This window comes from Micropterus dolomieu, linkage group LG03 (genome assembly GCF_021292245.1).
Source record: "Micropterus dolomieu isolate WLL.071019.BEF.003 ecotype Adirondacks linkage group LG03, ASM2129224v1, whole genome shotgun sequence".
NCBI lineage: Eukaryota > Metazoa > Chordata > Actinopteri > Centrarchiformes > Centrarchidae > Micropterus > Micropterus dolomieu.
Window position 1 is genome coordinate 5,330,018 of NC_060152.1, and position 17,945 is coordinate 5,347,962.

Sequence of the window (17,945 nt, forward strand, 5' to 3'; positions counted from 1 at the left end):
GTGAGGGAAAGAGGCCCAAGGGGCCCGCAGGAGTGGGACTGTGGTGGAGCCAGGACTGGTTCCCCCTTTTGAAAAACTATGCACCGCAAAATACAATGTGGTAATGTCTGCGGGTCTAATTCTTCCGGAGGGGAGAGAGCCGGACTCTGTCCTGCAGACAGCCACATCCCTCTCTTCAGAGGGAGAGAAAAAGAGGAAAAAGGGGGGCAGAAAAAGAAAGAGGGAGCAGAAGAAAGAGAGTCCGAGGATGATTTATGTCCTGGTGTGCAGACACGGAAATAAATCCAGCGACCTAGCGCAGAGGGGGAAGCAGGCCATAAAGCACAGGATCAATTCAGAGCTGGTTCCCTTTTTTGAAAAACCCCAAATGAGCTAAAATCTCCTCCCATGTCAAAGCCAATCTCTTTGTTTTATGTCATCAAGGCCTTTTATGATAGTGTTCCCATTCTTAAGTGGGAGGCGTGGCCTTCTGTCTGTCGATGACATATGAGGTTCAGTCTTTGGAGTGAACTCGGGGCTCTCTGAGCTGATAATTAGGGTCTTTGGTGGTGAACGTGGTGATAGCTGTGTGGGAGGCCACTTTAAAAAAGCACAGCTAATTTGAGCCATAGAAGTTATAGGGGTTATTGCTCCTCGCTTTACCTCTAGCTGTCAGTGGTGCGTGGGACCTGTATGGTGTCTTAGATGTCACACATACACAGACACATGTACATGCACCTCCAGGTGGCCAAGAGCTGTGCGTATATTTCACACCCACTCTGCTACGATCAATTTCACCTCCTCGCATGCGTCCAGTTAAGTGTGCAACTTTTACAAGGGAGCGAGGGATCAGTTTCAAACTCCCCCAGAAATCCCAGCTTCTTTCCATTACTATTAACTGGACCTGATGTTGACCAGTAAAATGATCGCTATGCTTATGTGTGACCTCTTGAATCTGCCGGGGGGACACACAGAGGCAAAATGTATTTGTTATATTGAAATATGAAGTGAACTTTTCAAAATCGTAGTTACAGCGTGCTCGACAGAAGGAAGTAAAGAAAGAGAAACATGAGAAGAGACGACATTATATTAACTTAAACCATGGACACAAAATGTACAAACCACAAAACAGAGACCATAAAAAAACCTAAAGGAAATAAATGAGTCGTCAGATGATTTTAACAAATGCTTCTCTCAGTCTTTGCGGGAGGCTGTTCTGAAGAAGGAATGAGTGAATACGGTGGTCATTCAAGGTCACAAAGAACATTGCTTATTTTGTTTCATTTTAGGAAATTCTCGAATGTGGAAATGAATGAATTATTTATTTGGTTTGGAATTAAGCAAAACATAGTTTCCAAGCTAGCCTGTGTGAACGCTGTAAGCAGTCATTAACTGAAAATAACTATGATGATTTTGTATTTCTAAAATGCACCATCCAGGGAATTCTAAAGCAAATGGGAAATAGGAGCTTTAGTTGTTAGTATATATCACTAGATTGTTTTTATTTTTCTTCTACTAATGTAGAAGGTGTTTACTATCAAAACCAGAGGATTATCATCTGACTTTGTTTAGATTTTCTGGCCTGCATACTCTGCTCTCATCTACTACTTTCCAGCAACAGCAGGCAGCGGTTTTCAGCTATTTTTAAAACAGGAAAAATCGCATTCAAAAATAAGAAAGGGAAACTAAACCAGGGAAGGTCCATTGTTTTGCTCAGAAAAATTGTTTCCCCCTACAACATGCTTCCTCGGGCCCAGGGATTCCCAAATTGTAGTGCTTGAGCTGCCTTTAGGGGTGTACCAGAGGAAAACTGTAATGGTGGTCTAATGGTTTTATAACTACACCAATACTTCAAGTGGGATGTTTACATTTTAAATTAAAAACCTACATTTTAATAAAGTAATAAATGTACACAAAATGCACTTCAGCTCCTGTAGGTCAGCCTGTCTTAGAGTTGTAAGGGGTGTAAGAATATCCGCATATATGCTGCATTCGCTTATTCATACTGAACAAAAGTTTGCAGCTTTATCCGGTGTGAAAAGGCCTTTATCCCGTAATCATGTGTGCTTTACAGGAATCTCAGCTGTGGCTTTTCACACAGAGATCGTTCCATCTTTCTATCTCTAGTTTGTCACCATCTTTCCCCGCTCAGAGGCGGATAAAATCTGCTCCATACCTTTCATAAAGTGCAGCAAGCCGGCAGATCGGCTTAATACCCTGGTGAAATAAGGCGGTATGAAAGCTAGTGTTAGGAGCTAATTACAAAAGTTTTACTAGGAGTGTTTTGAGCTTTTAACTGGGTAGTTGGCGGTCTAGTCAGTCTCTGACACACCGTCAGATCTTCTAATGGTCCTGCTGTCCTCCCCAGAGATCAAGGAGAGTGATCCATAGGCTGTATAAAAAATGTTGATCCCACAAAACCTGTGATGCTGTGGCACCAGGACTCTGTCAGAACCAGGAGGCCAGAAGAGGAGGATTGTAAGAAAGAAAGCAGTCTGATGAGCAGGCTTAAGTTGAATGATAAAGCATGACTAAGAGTGAGCAGTGATAAGATTTAAGTTGAATGATCAATAAGCGTCTTGTAAGTTTATAAAACAAAGTACTGTTATGTTTTAAGTACATTTAATAGCACAAATTTTTGCTTCAATTTCACATTTCTACTTTAAGTTTTTAGTTGACATAATACCTTATTATCTCAATTAAAAGGATGGAAACAAATGTATATGTGAAACTAAAGGCAATTTAATATTTTGGCTGGTAAAAAATACGCTTGGCCTGTGGATTTTTTCATCTACCAGCCACCTTGGAAGGTGAGCCAAAGAGTTCATTTCCACCCCTGGCGCATTGCTGTGAACTCTTAGATATTGTGTTGTGTTATGTGTTGTGATTATTTGTCCATGCTTATACTTGATGCCTTTAATGTGTCTATGAAAAAACTATGTTGCATGTTTTTTATTTTTAAGGCACTGGGCATTGGGGGTGCATTAACCCTGTTCAGGATGTAGAAAGGGATGTGCTGCCTAAAAAGCTTGGGAACTGCTGCTCTAGCCCTTGCTGATCTCAACACCATGGGGGAAAAACATTTTTAAAACATTTCACAAACTTTGAAGTGATTAAAGTTACGACCTAGATTCTTCAAAACATGATGTTTCTGAAATTATTATAAACCACACACACATCTGTTGTTTCTGTGAGCAAGTTGTCATCCACAGTGTTTTGGATATTAATGCACTTGTCATTTACTGAGCAAATTTCCCTTGTTATAATGTCATTGTTCAGGGCCCATGGGAAACACATTTTTAGCATGATAGAAATTCTGGCACAACTCCTGCTCTTCCTCTCTCTGTCTTTCTCACATGTTTCAAGTCCAGCACAAAACCCTCCTCTCTGTCTCTCTGACGTTGACTAATTGTGCTTTGTTGTGATTAAAGCCACCAGATGCTCTGAAGAAACCGGCCAAAACCCCGTAAACTCACAGCTCTTTTTCTATCGCCGCTCTTTCTTGTGGAGAACAGCAGGAATGTCAGCCATCTTCCCATCCGCAGGGACGCCACAACACACTCTTTTTTTAAGAGTGTGTTTACAGTGAAACGTTCCGCTGATGTGGGATAGATTTATTACTTATTTACTCTCCGGCTTGGCCCGGTCTTTTGTTGGTCCGATTTCTGATCACTTTCGATGCCTCACGCCAGACCACGAAGTGATGGCGGCATGTAAACACAAGAGCTGGAATCCAGGAATGTGTGCGTTAGTGTTTGTGTGGGTGTGAGAACGAGGCAGGGAGTGTGTGCATCCTTGCATGGTTGTAGATACTGTGTGTGTACAGTATGTGAATGTGGTTTGTGTGTGTGTGTGTGTTCATGCATTTTGCAAGATTATTTGTGTGTGTTAATTTATACATTTTCATTTGTAACTGTGTTTGCATGCATGTGTCCTTGTGTGTCCTCTAGTTCTTCTTAATTGTGTGTGTCTTTTAACTCTGTGTGTGTTCCTACAACTTTGTGTGTGTGTGTTTGTGTGTGTCCTCCCCCTCATTGTGTAATTAGTTGGTTGTAATCAGCGTGTTATAAAGGATCAATCAGGTGGAAGATAAACACGGCCTAGTTGTGTAACACACTCCATTAAGAAGGAAAATGGAGCTGTGTGATCACAGAACATCGTTTACACTAGCGTCTGCACTTTTTAATACTTCCAATGTTGGAATTAAATATCATTCTACTTTTACACTCCTTAGGGATGCACAAATTTAAACAATTTTCTAAATGGATTGTCTTAAATGATAAATTTGGTCTAAGCAAATTGGGTCTTCTTTTTATTTTTGGCAGCATAGTCTGACATGGAAAGAAACACAGGCAGTCAACAACTATCAGACAGGTTGTAAACAAGATTGAAGTAGACTGGAGTACTTTTTAAACCCATTTGGAGGGTTTGTTGACAAATGTGATATACTATTGGTAATAATCCCTCATTACACAGGAAAAATGTGTGTGCGCACAACTACAGTTAGTGTGGAAGGTTAAGGTTGAAGTTTGCGTATCAATTTTACCTTTCAAATAAGTCTGGCAAACGTCTACAACCTGTTTGTCTGACCGCTCATGTTTCTTGCCCCATCTGACTTCTTTGAGTAGTCATTGTGTTGACTTTATTATAGGATTAATGGCCAAAATTACAAAAATAAGAACAAACTTGTGATCAATCAAAACATCATGTACAAATACAAAATGTATACTACTTTTTTCTTAATGAAAGCATTAATTAAGAATAAAATGGGCTGTTTTGCAGCCCAACCAAAGTCAAAAAGCATGGCAAAGTAATCTCAACTCAAGATCCACTTACTAGTATTTTTGAAGCCTTCAACCACATCTCGTGTAAACAAGGTGTTTGAATCATAAATTCAATATACCATGCGTTCAGGATAGGAAAACCATGTCTTTAAATATCAATATTATGTCCTTACTTATCTTAAATGATGCTGTTTTCAGCAGGGTTATATTTGCTCACAGAAGACATCTTGACACAGTGAGAAAAGCACAGGTACAAATAATAAAATCAATGACTGACTCTCCTTGTATTGTGCATGCTGGCTCTCCATCACACTGTCAAGACTTTATGTGTTTTGTAATTATAGGAAGATACCCACAGTTAATTTGATATGTTAAATGATACTAGATGTATCACTTTATAGTGAAAGTTTATCACCATGTTCTTTTTTTTAAATCTTGCACTGTCATACACTTTACACTTGCATTGTACAACATAGTGGGGTTTTGGACAAATTGCCTGGAAAGTTCTTTAATTAATGAACAATAAAAACAAACAACTGCAGCTGTTGTTTGTACACTTGGCAAATATGTGAAATGTCCAGCAACAAAAAGGAAATTTAAACCACACACAGTATTTATTCATTGAGCTCAACGGACACTGATAACAAAGCCAAGATCACAATAAGACAAGTTTTTGTTCAACAGTACTGTCGCCTTTGTTCAAAGGGACAATATTTTCTTAAAAACACAGTTTCACAGCTGCCTAATTATTCATTTCAGTTTCCTTACTTGTGTATAATGAGTAAATCTAAGAGTTACAGTTTTGTAGATTTTCAGAATCGTATATGGAATCTCTCTTTGACATTAACCATCAAATCCTTGCTGAAGATTTAACCATTTGAACAACAGAGAATGATTCCATATGTGGTGTAATTTGACTGTGTTGTAGGTAAAATTGAAATTGAAAATCATACAATTTTATTTCTGTATGTCCGTGGATGCGTTCCCTTCCTTTATCTCTTATTTGATTTATTTTCCTGTCATTTCTCTCCTTCATCATCAGGTCACAGTAGCCACACAATTATGGTGCTAAACACCTACAAATGCTAATGCAAATCAGTTTTATGGAAAACTACCTCTGATCCAAGTGGCTGTCGTCCCACGCTGGTTCCTGAGTGAGTCTGTGGCTTCCGACTGACAACACCCCCATTGTGTCCTGCTGAATGATGCACTAATGCAACTGTCAGACCCTGGGTTTTGTTCTTCACCCTTTGTATCTTAATACAGAGTAATTTTACTTGGTGACTCCTGAATTCAGCTCAGCTTTTGTGTGGCATTAGGTAACATTTTCTGTCACAAATAACATATCTGCAGGGAGTGATATGATAGTTTATCATCACCAATGACTCATGGATTACTTTTCCGTGTTGATTTTTCTGGCTCTCACTTTCTGGCCTGTTCTCTGTTTTGGAACAAAGCAGTATAAATATGCTTGTTTCCAATGCCCCCACAAGCGACTCATTATAGTGAATGGCTACAAATACGCAACCAATGTTGCAACAGTGGGTTGTAGGAAAATGTGCACATAGCAACTGTGGTGTCACTGTGACATCAAAACATAGATGTCTTGAAAGTAAGAGAACACAGCGGAGCATTGAGTAGCTAAAGGAGTTGTTTGAGAGAAAACCAGAGATAAAAGAAATGTGAACATCATCAGTTGAATCAACTGAATAATAATGTTGCTCCCTGTCTGGATGTGTAAATAAGAAACTGTTTGATAACTATATATGGTGATAATATGCCAGTATTGTGTTTTGTTGCTTGTTCTGCTGCACCTGAGTGGTAAAGAAACAAATAAAAAATACCTTTCAAAGGCTGTTTTTGCCAGCAGGAAGTGTGCAATCCAAGTTTTTCACTTACAGTCAAGAGCAGCATGATTTGGGTTTACTTGGGTAACCATCTTCAAGATCAATCCAAATCTGGGTAAGAGAAAAGCCGGCAACATCCACCACAGCTGAGCATGAATGCCAGACACCTGCCAGTCAAGCATACGTCTACTTATGCTTGACTTCTCATTGAAATGAATGAGCGGGCTGTGTCAGTCTGAAGGTGATCATAAGCGTCTGTTGTAAAGGCAATTAGTAGGTGAGTTTCTATCCATCTGAGACTATGTGCATTTTCTAATTTGTGCATAAACAACACTGAGTGGAAAAGTTGAAATAGGGCAAAAAAAGTTTTTACACTGGGAGGTGGAAAAGTTGGTGGATTGACCAAAGCAGAATGCGAGTAAATAACATGCCACTTTATGACTGTCCACTGAAGAAACGAAAATCAAATAAGATCTGTGTGGAGTAATGGGGAGACCCCTCAAATGAACACATGAAACAAACATAATGTCATATTTCCATCATGTTTTTCTACATGGTTGACTACCGTTTAAGGTTTCACCGGTGGTCTTTTAACCACATCATCTCATTGGGCCCTCTTCTTCTGCAGTGATTTAATGGCTCCCCCACCAGCTGTTTATCTCGACGAACCAACTTCTAATATTCACTGACAGTAGTGGATGCAAACGTACATTCATTTGCATTTTCTTTTGACACTTTTCATGAAATGCTTTTAAAATTTGCCTTACCTCTTTGGTGGAACCCTAGGTAATGGGACAGGATGGTCGGGGCTTGGCTCCACACAGATACAAAAAAAATTTAATGAATGTTTTTGCAGTTCCTATTGGTCATCAGTAGACATCACAATGGTCATGTGTTACTTGATTAGAGGATAATCTGGCAACCTTCTGACGGCAGGTTTGTGTTATAATAAATTGTTCAGAGTGGAACAACTTGCATGGTGGAGAACTTCTGTAATAGATAAGCATATTACTATAGAGTGACTGTAGACCTTCTGTCCACATTAAAAGTTAAGTTCCTATGGGGTCATGGTTGGTTTGAAACATTCCACCAGGAAGTCCCACCTCCTCCTCTTCCTCCTCCTACTCCTCCACCTCCTCCTTTTTTTGTTTTAATGAAGCCCCTGGGAGGTTCTGGAAAGCCCTGGAACTGAAGGCAGTCCATCCCGTCCAAACCGCCGCCTCCTCTTCAGTCCCAGCGAGCTTGGACCAAACCCTGCTCTGCCTCCTGCACACTGCCTCGTCGCCACAGCAACGGCAAACAGGACGGGACAGGGTCCTGCTGCAAACGGGGCTATGATTTCAACAGATGTCACGACACACAGGCAACAGGAATGCTCGGCTCTGGTCAGGTTCTAGCGTGACTCTCCGTGGATCTGATCCACAGGCAACACATTTTATATATTATCAGGATCACTGCTCCATATTTGGGTTTCTTTAATGCTGCATGGGTCGTCATTTTTTAACAAGTCAAAACAGCTGGCCTAAGGTGTCACAACATAAAATTCAGGAAATCGACACTACACTGTATAACAACCTATCTAACCCCGTCCTCATGACAAAGGGGGGTATTTGCACCCCTACAGCATGCCTCTGTATCCTCCCATTGTCCCAGCCATGCGTCATGTCCACCCTGAGCGGGCGGCTGAAGCTAGTCTCCTGATTGGGCGACGACATGGGATTGTTCTGGACCACAGTTGGGGGAAATGCTTGGGAACTCCACTTCCCAGCGTGAGAGGAGAGCGAGAGCAGAACGGCTCCCCGGAGGCGCAGCCGATGACCCCACTGAGTGCAAAATATGCAGAGGTCACCGGATTCCTATTGGGCAAGAGCTAAATATGACTGACACCAAGCAGCAATAACCCTTGACTTCAGAGCTGCTGGGGAGTCACGCTATTTATTTGCAGGCAGATAAATGTCAAGCAAACATCTGAATTTCAAACATGCCTTCACTAGAAAACAATCTGGGATTCAAACAAGGGGAGTGAGGAATTTCTGCTCAGTCGGAGCTGCAAGTAAAACAAAAATAAACAATAAAAGAAGTGGAGTCCCAGTTGTGGAGGAACATTTTGTAGATCTTCACAGACATCTGTGTTTGATGCTTCACATATTTATTAAAAGTAACCAATACATCATTGCTGTCAGATGAAAAAAATGTGTATCTCAGCTTTTGTTGATTCACATTCATCTAAATTTAAACATATATTTTTTAAATGATGTTTAGATTATGTCTATGAAGATTCTCAGTCATCCAGTTCAGAACTGAAGAAGTCCCTTGGATGAGGGACGAAACGTCTTCCAGTATCTTCAACCAAGTCCAGTTGCCCTTGACTTAATCTTCGTTGGATGATGTTTAGATTACTGATGGTATACTCCCTAGTTTGGAGCCAGTGCATCTTCATTTCATTTATTTGTTTATTTCACAGGGACAGTTCATTAATCAACGGCAAACCAACTATAAATGCACCAGAGTTAGCTCAACAGGCTCATTTTCATCTATTGTCCCTGGCCAGTTATTAAAATGTCAACCTAAAATAAAGAAATAAAATAAAAATAAAATTACAGTCAGCATGTAAAAGCAGTATCTACAGTATCTGTTTTTCCCTACTGTACTGTACTGTACTGTAATGTTTTGTTCCCAGGGACTACAGATGGAAATGAGCTTTTAGCTATATCTGGTGCAATAAATATAAAGTGCATTGTCAATAATAAATAAATACATGCTCTCAGATAAGGGTTTTTCATCACACTGAATCATAAGATTATGCATGGCAGTGTTATAGAAAGAAACATACCAGTACTCACTTCCTGATGCGGTTTCTGTGTGTCACTTCAGGCAATGTCATTATACTGTACACACATATTTATTTAGGAATATGCACCATGTGAACACAAGGTAAACACATGTTGACAATCTTCCTTTTCATCTTGCATAAGCTGAGACCATTTCACAACTCCTTCTTCTCACATAATTTTCTCCAAATCCTTGGATTATGCCAAAACCAAACCAATTCACGAGGCAGATTTGCTAGTTTCTAAAATGCTGACATTCGTGAGATGAAAGTTTTTCACCTGGGAAATATTGATACTGTGTCTTTATGTTACCTTTAGCTTTCTTTCACTTGTTTGGATACTTTCACTTGTTTGGATACTTTTTACATTTTGTATCATGCTATTAATTTAGATTTTTAATTTAAGCAATGAGCTGTTCTTGTATTTACATACCGTGGTGAGAAATTTTCATTTGCATCCCCAGACACTGAACATTAAATAATCATCAGCATAAGCAGCTCATCGCAGGAGGAGAATGTAAAACATTAGTTATAACTGCATTAGTGGGAATCACTAGTTGTATTTACCGGTTTGTATATGCACACATACGCACGCACACACATGCATACAATCACTCGTCCCTTTCATTGCCTACCAGTAGAGGTCGCTGTTCTCCTGCTGCACACTGCACCTCCTGTGACCTCAGAAAGGGTGGTGGCAGCACCTTGAGTCACAGTGAACTTCAGCAGCAGAGACAAAGGAGCCTGAGCAAGTCCCCTGTGTCTGCTGCAACTTCAGAAAACTCTACAAGATTATACACAGATGGTCATACAATAGACACCCAAGTAATATAGCAACAAGACAGAGCAGGCACAGGAACCACAGGAAGTGTTACAGCTAAATCCATAATACAGAAAATGTAGTTTTAATGCATTTATGTTAACAGTGAGATTAGGTCAAATAGATGATAAAGATAAAGATAGATAAAGCTGATGCTACAGCAGAGAGAGACAAAATATCAACTGAGCATTTCATTCTGAACCAGATTTTAGTCTCATCAGGTTAGGAAAGAGTGTGCCAATAATCTAAATGTTTGCAAGTTTTTCCCTATGAGTTTAACTTTGCCGTGGTTAAAAGGTCTCTGGAACAGTTTTTAGACCCTCAGTAGTCAATAGCTGCATTAGCAGGGTGCCACACTAAATTTCCACTGTTGTTCACCACAAATTGCCTCAAAGGCAATCACAGAGAACAAGCTCACCACGATCTGACTAATCAACTGTGAGCTGCAGGATAAAATGATCCAGAAGACAACTAAATAAAGAAAGCAAATGACAGGGGAACCTCATGTTAGCCAGCAATGCTGCCAACCAATGTCCCTAAAACGCTGGTTGTCCAAACCTTACTGCCATTAAATAATAATATGTATTAATGCAGCCTCAGCTCATTAAACATGCCACCAAAACTCTCGGGGTGATTTCCTGTTTTGAAGACAAAATTAGAACATGGGTGGAGTCATGTTTGCTTTGGCTGATAATAAGAATAGGTGTATTTCCCTGTGTGACTTTTAAAAAAATGAATTAGTTGATTACCGTCAAGCATCATCAAGGACTGGAACCTTGTTATACTTGTGACAATTTAATCAGCTGTCATTAAAACCCTGTTGACAGTTCTTCCTAAATCACTGCAGATAAAAAAAATATAAAAAATAAATTGCTATGTTATTGTTATTTGTATTAGGGGTAGGAGTTGTGGTAGTACTTTGGTAGTACTTTATTTGCTCAGAGAACAATAAAAATACTAAACAAAAACTGTACAGAAGAGGACAGAAACCCTATATGGGTTCCCCCAAGAGCACTAAAGAATGACAAAGGTGTAATTTCTCCTCACTGAACAGGTGCAACAAAGGCAACAGGAGAGCGAGGGAGGTGTCAGTCAAGCTCAGTCACGCCCACAGGGGCCTCCATGGAAGTTTCTTCTATTCTATTTTGATCCTTTTCTGTTTATTGATTCAAGTAAACCTTTATCTTAACCTGTCTGCCTGAGAGTCATGCTTTTGGGTCCAAACTAGCTGGTGTTCTGAGCTGTAACACAATTTTTGATCCACATAGGGTGGGCATCGTGAGTCCACTTTCAGGTTAAGTTTAGCTAACAAAAGCATTTTGATTAAGGTTAAGAAAAGATTGGGTTTTTTTTATTAAATAAAAAAAAAACCATTGTGTCTCAAGTCACTCCTTGTTCTGTATTAAACCACACCGCATTCTTTCCCTAACCTTCACCAAGTGATGGCAGCACCTAAACATAACCATAAAAAGTTTAATGATGCTGTAATCATATTGTATTGCGCATAGAATATTAACATTGAACTGATATGTTCACTATCTACTGTACATTTTTTTCGAGTTGCCAGATATGTTAATTAGCAACATTTCGTCATTATGTGGAAAATGTAAAATGGGCAGCAGTACATTTTTAACTGTAACAGTGTTTGCTTTTACAAATTTATTGCATACAAACATAATTTCAAGCAGACTGTGTTGCAAATCAAACACTATCACTGACCCACTGTGGTGTTACTGTGTGACGATGCTTAGCAGAAATCAAACTGATGGCGCAGAGTCTGAATTAAGTGTTAATGAGATTCACCAGCTACAACACATTGACTTAACATTAGTCAGAAAACAGGCCGGTCCCCCCGTACAGTAACTTAACAGAATAAATGCTCTGGGAATCATCCAGAAACTCCCAGGAAACTAAAGAGAGAAGGAAGCCGTAAAATCATAAAAGGTTGACTTCACTCTTCTGAATGATTTGCCTTATTGGAACAGCATGTTGAAGCTGGACCATCAGAGGGATGCTGGAATGATGCAATATGGCCAGAGCTCTTCCACAGCCAGTGGCCTGAGCCTGCAACGTTATGTGTGCAGGGTGGGTTTGGTTGGATGGTAGGTGGGCAGGCGATCCAATTGAACAAATAAAAATCCTTAATGGCTCCGTTCACAAGTTGAGAAGTCTGGCATTGTTCCCCGCCTGGCACCCATTCCCTCTCGCTTGAAGATGGCGAGGAGTGTGAAGGAGGCAAATTGAAAGAGAGCGTTTACAAATGTAGTCTGGGAGGAAACGGGTTTAGCACTGTGGCTGGCTGGAGCCGGTGCCACTTTTGGTTTTGGCGACTGTGCTGGGTCCAGATCTAAATGGAGGTTTTAGTGCAGCGACCCCGGGCTGTTTGAGGTGTGGTCTGACTCGCTGCGAGGCCCTGCACAGCGTCACGCACGTCTACTCAGGCTCCAGTGCCTTCAAGCTGGAGGCGGAGGGGAACCATCACACCAGGCAACTCCAACCGCCCCCCATTATAGATGATGATCTCACCCCGGCTGTCCATGGCCATTACAGACACAGAAAGTGGCCACCTAAGAGCTGCACTGCTCACTCAGTGTATTAAATGACTCTATTAGAGCAGGAATCTTACTGTAAAGACATAGATTTTTACAAAAGCATTATCAGTGATGAGAGCTCTTACATCTCTGAAATGTCACCTTTGTAAAGAGAAAATCAGCTTCTTTGTGGCTTGATGTTCATGTTAGTTTTGAATTTATTACATGAATATCATAATTAAAAAGCGTCATCCATTTATAGCAGCCAGATAATCCTTTCATTAAGATTTAGATTTAGGTAAGAAAATTTTTAAAAAAGGCCCTCAAGGTTTCCCATGCCTGCAGTAACATTCCAAAATAAAAATAAAAAATCTTTCAAGTTAAAAATAGCAGCACTTAAACAACTCACTGAGGCATAAAATAATCACACAAAACAATCACAAGTAAACAGTGTTTAACTGTATGTAATAGTAAGCTTTAATTTAGAGAAGAAAAACTACATTTTAACTACTTATTTTTCACTTTTATGCAAATTGGAAATAGTCCATGCAAATTTCAGTAATTACACAAATGGTTTTGTCCATCTCAGGCTACGTGAAGTGAGTTAAAAAATAACATATGCATTCAAAGCTGTCAACATTTTCCTTTATGCTTTCATGCTGTCACTCCCCGGGAAGGCCGCTGTTCTCCTCATGTAATCGAGCTGTAAATGGAGACAACATTTACTGGCTCACATCGTCATATATCACTGACATCCCGCTATCGTCTGTATGGACAATGTTCTTGACAACTGCTGTAAATCTGCGGCTGAAGCATGAAAGGAAACGAGCAGCGACGACAGTTTCCTCGCCGCCTGCAGATGTTCATCTCAACACTGCAACACTGTCCCTGTCCCTGCTCTGTTATTAGTCACAGTATCAAACCAAGGAATCATATAATTTATCTCCGAAGCTGATGTGCACGGTCAGATATTGAACTAAAGTCTCATTATGAAGAATCCCAATTTAAAAAAAGTTTGTTGTAGTGAAAGAGTCAAAAGGTAACGTTCACTTTTGCTGCAGTGCCTCTAAAAGTGTCAATGAAACTTTGCTGATTAAGTTATTATTTCTCTTTTAGCAAAAATCTAATTACAGAGATGATTTTGTCCTCCAGACATCAAGTTTTCAAAAGGTGGAAAAATTATATCTGAAGAGATTAAAAAATGTCAATTAAAGTCAGAAAGCTCTGTTCTTAAAGGTTTTAGTTCAGGTCAAGATCCTGCAGGTTTCTGTTTATTCACCAGGATTACATTTGTTAGTATGCCAACAGTTTAATTAAGGATATGTTGGTTTACTGCTGTTACAAAACACATCAATTCTAATCTCACTGTACTTGGCTACATGCTTTATATATCAAGAGAGGCTCTCTGAGTGTTATACGCTCTGAAATGTTTCCATATTAGCTGGAGAATAAAAAAGAGGAAAACGTCTAATAATGATTACACACACACTGGGTCTTTTTAAATGCTCATATTATAGTCTGAGCTACATCAAAGCTTTCTGCAATAAAACATATAACACATTGGGGGCTGTTAAATTTAGGAAAGTGAGTACAGTGAGATTGGCAATGAACATAGCTCAAACGATGAAACTGTATCTTACGGTTTCATACAGTCGGTCCAAAACTGAAAATGCTGTTGCAAAAATTCATTTTCTGAAAATTCTTTCGATTATATTTGTCATTAATGCTTCTATTTAAGCAAATAAAATCCTGTCACTGGTTCATGTGTTTAAGTCTTAAACATTTACTTTAACCCCCATAATTGACATTTATAATAAATATTTTGTAGATGGTTTATTACATACTATAATGTAGTTGCGATGTAAGGTAATAGTGTTAAAATAATAATTATAACTACTCATTACTCCTAACTTATTTTATTACAACAGTGTTTTACTACATTGCCATCAGTTTATACATCAGCCTTCACTTATATGTCCCCACAGCAGGGGTTGTAGCAGTTGACAAATTATTAATTAAATATTATTATTATTATTAAACATTTATCTGCTCAAATACATTCGAGTGTGTTAGAAACCATTTGTTTTCCCAAAATAGTGGGACTTCCTACGCTCTTGTCATGTGCTATAAGCTTTTAAGGACTCCTGTGACACATTAATGCCAAGGCCACGCTACTTCTCTGTGGTATTATCTTTAGATGAACCTTCTACAAAAAACACCATGATATAGAGTATTAAATCTCTGCAAAAAGAAGTGAATGTTGCTTATTTTCCTAAAAAAACCAAACCCAAAACATGCAGTAAGTGACCATGTAAACTTTAACGCCTCATGCGAAAAGGTCTAAAGTGGTAGCTGCATGTTTGTTTTGGTGACAGTCGCACTGAGCTGCGTTTGCTGTAATCCTTCCTGCCTGTGTGACTGACAGCCACAGGTTGAGCAGCAGGTCTACCTTCAGTTTCTGTCTACTGTGGAGAAAACATGCCGCCCTGCAACAGCATCAAGATCATCAGAAACACATAGACAACCACCGCCTCTCGTCTTCACTGGCTTCTTTTTATGAGTTACACCTACTCACCGTTCTAGCCTCCTAACCTCTTTATATTCTCCCCTTCATTTAACATGTCATCACATAAAAGGTTTGACAAATATGTGCTTTTGGCGGCCCGATACAGGTAGTTTTAGAATGATGTCATTGATGGTTTGTGCCAATATTCGGAATATCTTCACACGAGACAATGTTCATATCCAAACAAAAGGTTTACAGTTGGATTCTATTCATTTCAAGAAAGACAAAGCTTCTGAAACAACATCAACACCATTATGGGACTCTAAAACTCTCAAACTCAATATTTATTTTGGGGTTAGCAGCTCTTAAAGGAACCACTTCAATAGTAGAGAAGACAAACAAGGATACACTAAAATGAAAATGAGCTCAAATTAAATGCCTCAAATTAAATGTAACTGATTTTATGCGAAGCCTCAGTCCTATCTGACTGGGTGATACCTAATATTTTCACAATGCAAAGTCCAGTGACGCTCTGATCTCTAGCTCTCACTCTCTCTCACACACACACACACACACACACATATTCACACAGTGGGAGATTTTACTTCATATAGGCCACGAGGGGCAAAGACTAGGATTGACTGAAAACACCCACGCCACAGGCCATCATTGCTGCAAGACCAGCGACAGGATTGGAAACACGTGTGAATTATTAATACCTGCTCAAGGCCCTGAGCAAATATATAGCCTTGACTAACCTGCTAATAGCCTTAATTTGTAAGGTAAACAGTAGAAGAGTTTGACACTCACTCACCTAAGGCGCCTTTTCCTCTGCTGCACTGCCTCTGCTGCCTTCGGATGCTTTGGAGGGACTGGGGGGGTGACAGCGGCAAAGTTACAGCCTGCCTCCGCCATTCTATCTGTTAAAGTAATTTTCTCTCAAAGAGGAATTAATTTCCTTTCTCAGGCGGCCCACAGAGCCTGTGGCACAGCCTGTGTCGTCCACCCGGATCCCCAGAGTGTGGAGTTCTTGTGACTGACTGTAAAACCAGTCTAAGCCATGAAAACTCTGAAACAGCAAGATAGATTTGTAATTAGTTTTATATGTTATGTGATTTTAATCTAAACTGTGTACTCTACATTTGTGCCATGTACACATGCAGTATTAAAGCCAGTCACGCTGTTGCTTTGCTTTGCAGAGATTTGAAGGAGGGAAATAAGTGTGTGAGGTAATTCATATATTTTTATTATTTACAATATCTTAATTATGTTATCTGATGGAATTATACAAGTGAAATATTTTACTTGTGTAGACTACCACCAGGATTGTATCATTTCCTCATCATTTCCACATTAAATCAATACCATACACTTACAGATCAGATTGTTTCTCATATTTTAAATCCCTTACTGTTTGTTTTTGTATATATAAATGAGTTTGAAGGCAAATAAATGTCTTAAATCTGTTTGAGTTTTATTTAAATATAGCTCGTTATTACAATAGTGAAGGAGAATAGGAGAGACCGGCCGTTTACTGGCTTTTATTCCAACTTCACCTCTAGAAAATTACACTTTTATGTCCAAAAACATTTAGTGAGACGCTGATGTGAGGGCTGACAATGTGTGATACGAGTGTGTGATGTATGTTAAGGTGGTAGGTGGCTGAAATATTTCATCTTAAACAAACTCATAAACCATTTCTGGGAATTTATTTTTGGTCACTCTGGATGCTACGAGCCACGGATATTATTTTCTGTCTGCATGTACTTATTTTAAATAGTGATAAAAATGGTCACAGGTTTGGTTTTATTATCGTACCATTATTTAAAAAAAATCTTGAATATTGCTACAAGCCAATAAATGTGTTTTTTGGGATTTGCTGTTTTCAAAAAGCATATAAAGAAAGTTATTCCAACTTCATGACCTCTTATCGAAGGTCAAACTATTATGTGTGCATCGATTTGATGATGTGAGGTGTTTCATTTGTAAATCAGATAAACATCATGTGTCAAAAAAAACACTCCGATAAAATGATTGGTTGCACATAATTAAATGAACTGTATTGTTTTTTAAGGGTAGGTAATTTTCTTGGATGATAAAATGTTAAAGTTTATTTCACACTGGATCTGTTTGCACTGCAATGAATATTTTATAGTTTCCCATTATTATTTTGGAGTAAACCAGCCCCCCCAAACCCTGTACACAGGATAAGCAGTTGATGATGAGTGAGTGTGAGTATGATTTGGGAGTAAACCTTTTCATATTCCTTTAAAATAAGTGGTGAGTTAAAGGTGCAGTGATTCACTAGATCCCTTAACATCACAGGATTTCTACGATACACTAGAAGACAAAAAGGTGGGCAAAGGAAACCATCAGCACCCTGATGAAAGCAACATGGTCCTTGCCTTCCTCCACAAGACTAACAGCATTTTAAAGGGTCAGAACTGACAAAGACATTGTGACACGCTCAGTTAACCCTTGACACCTCACCCCCACTCCCTCACCTCCCCTAATACCCCCACAAACCCTCTCCCCCAGCTCCACCCATGAACCATTAAGGCTGTTTTTTTGCAGCACAAAAAGATGGCCACCGGAGGTCAGATCCAAGTCCAAAATAAATTGCACTCTTTCCTGAGGCTCAGCCATTT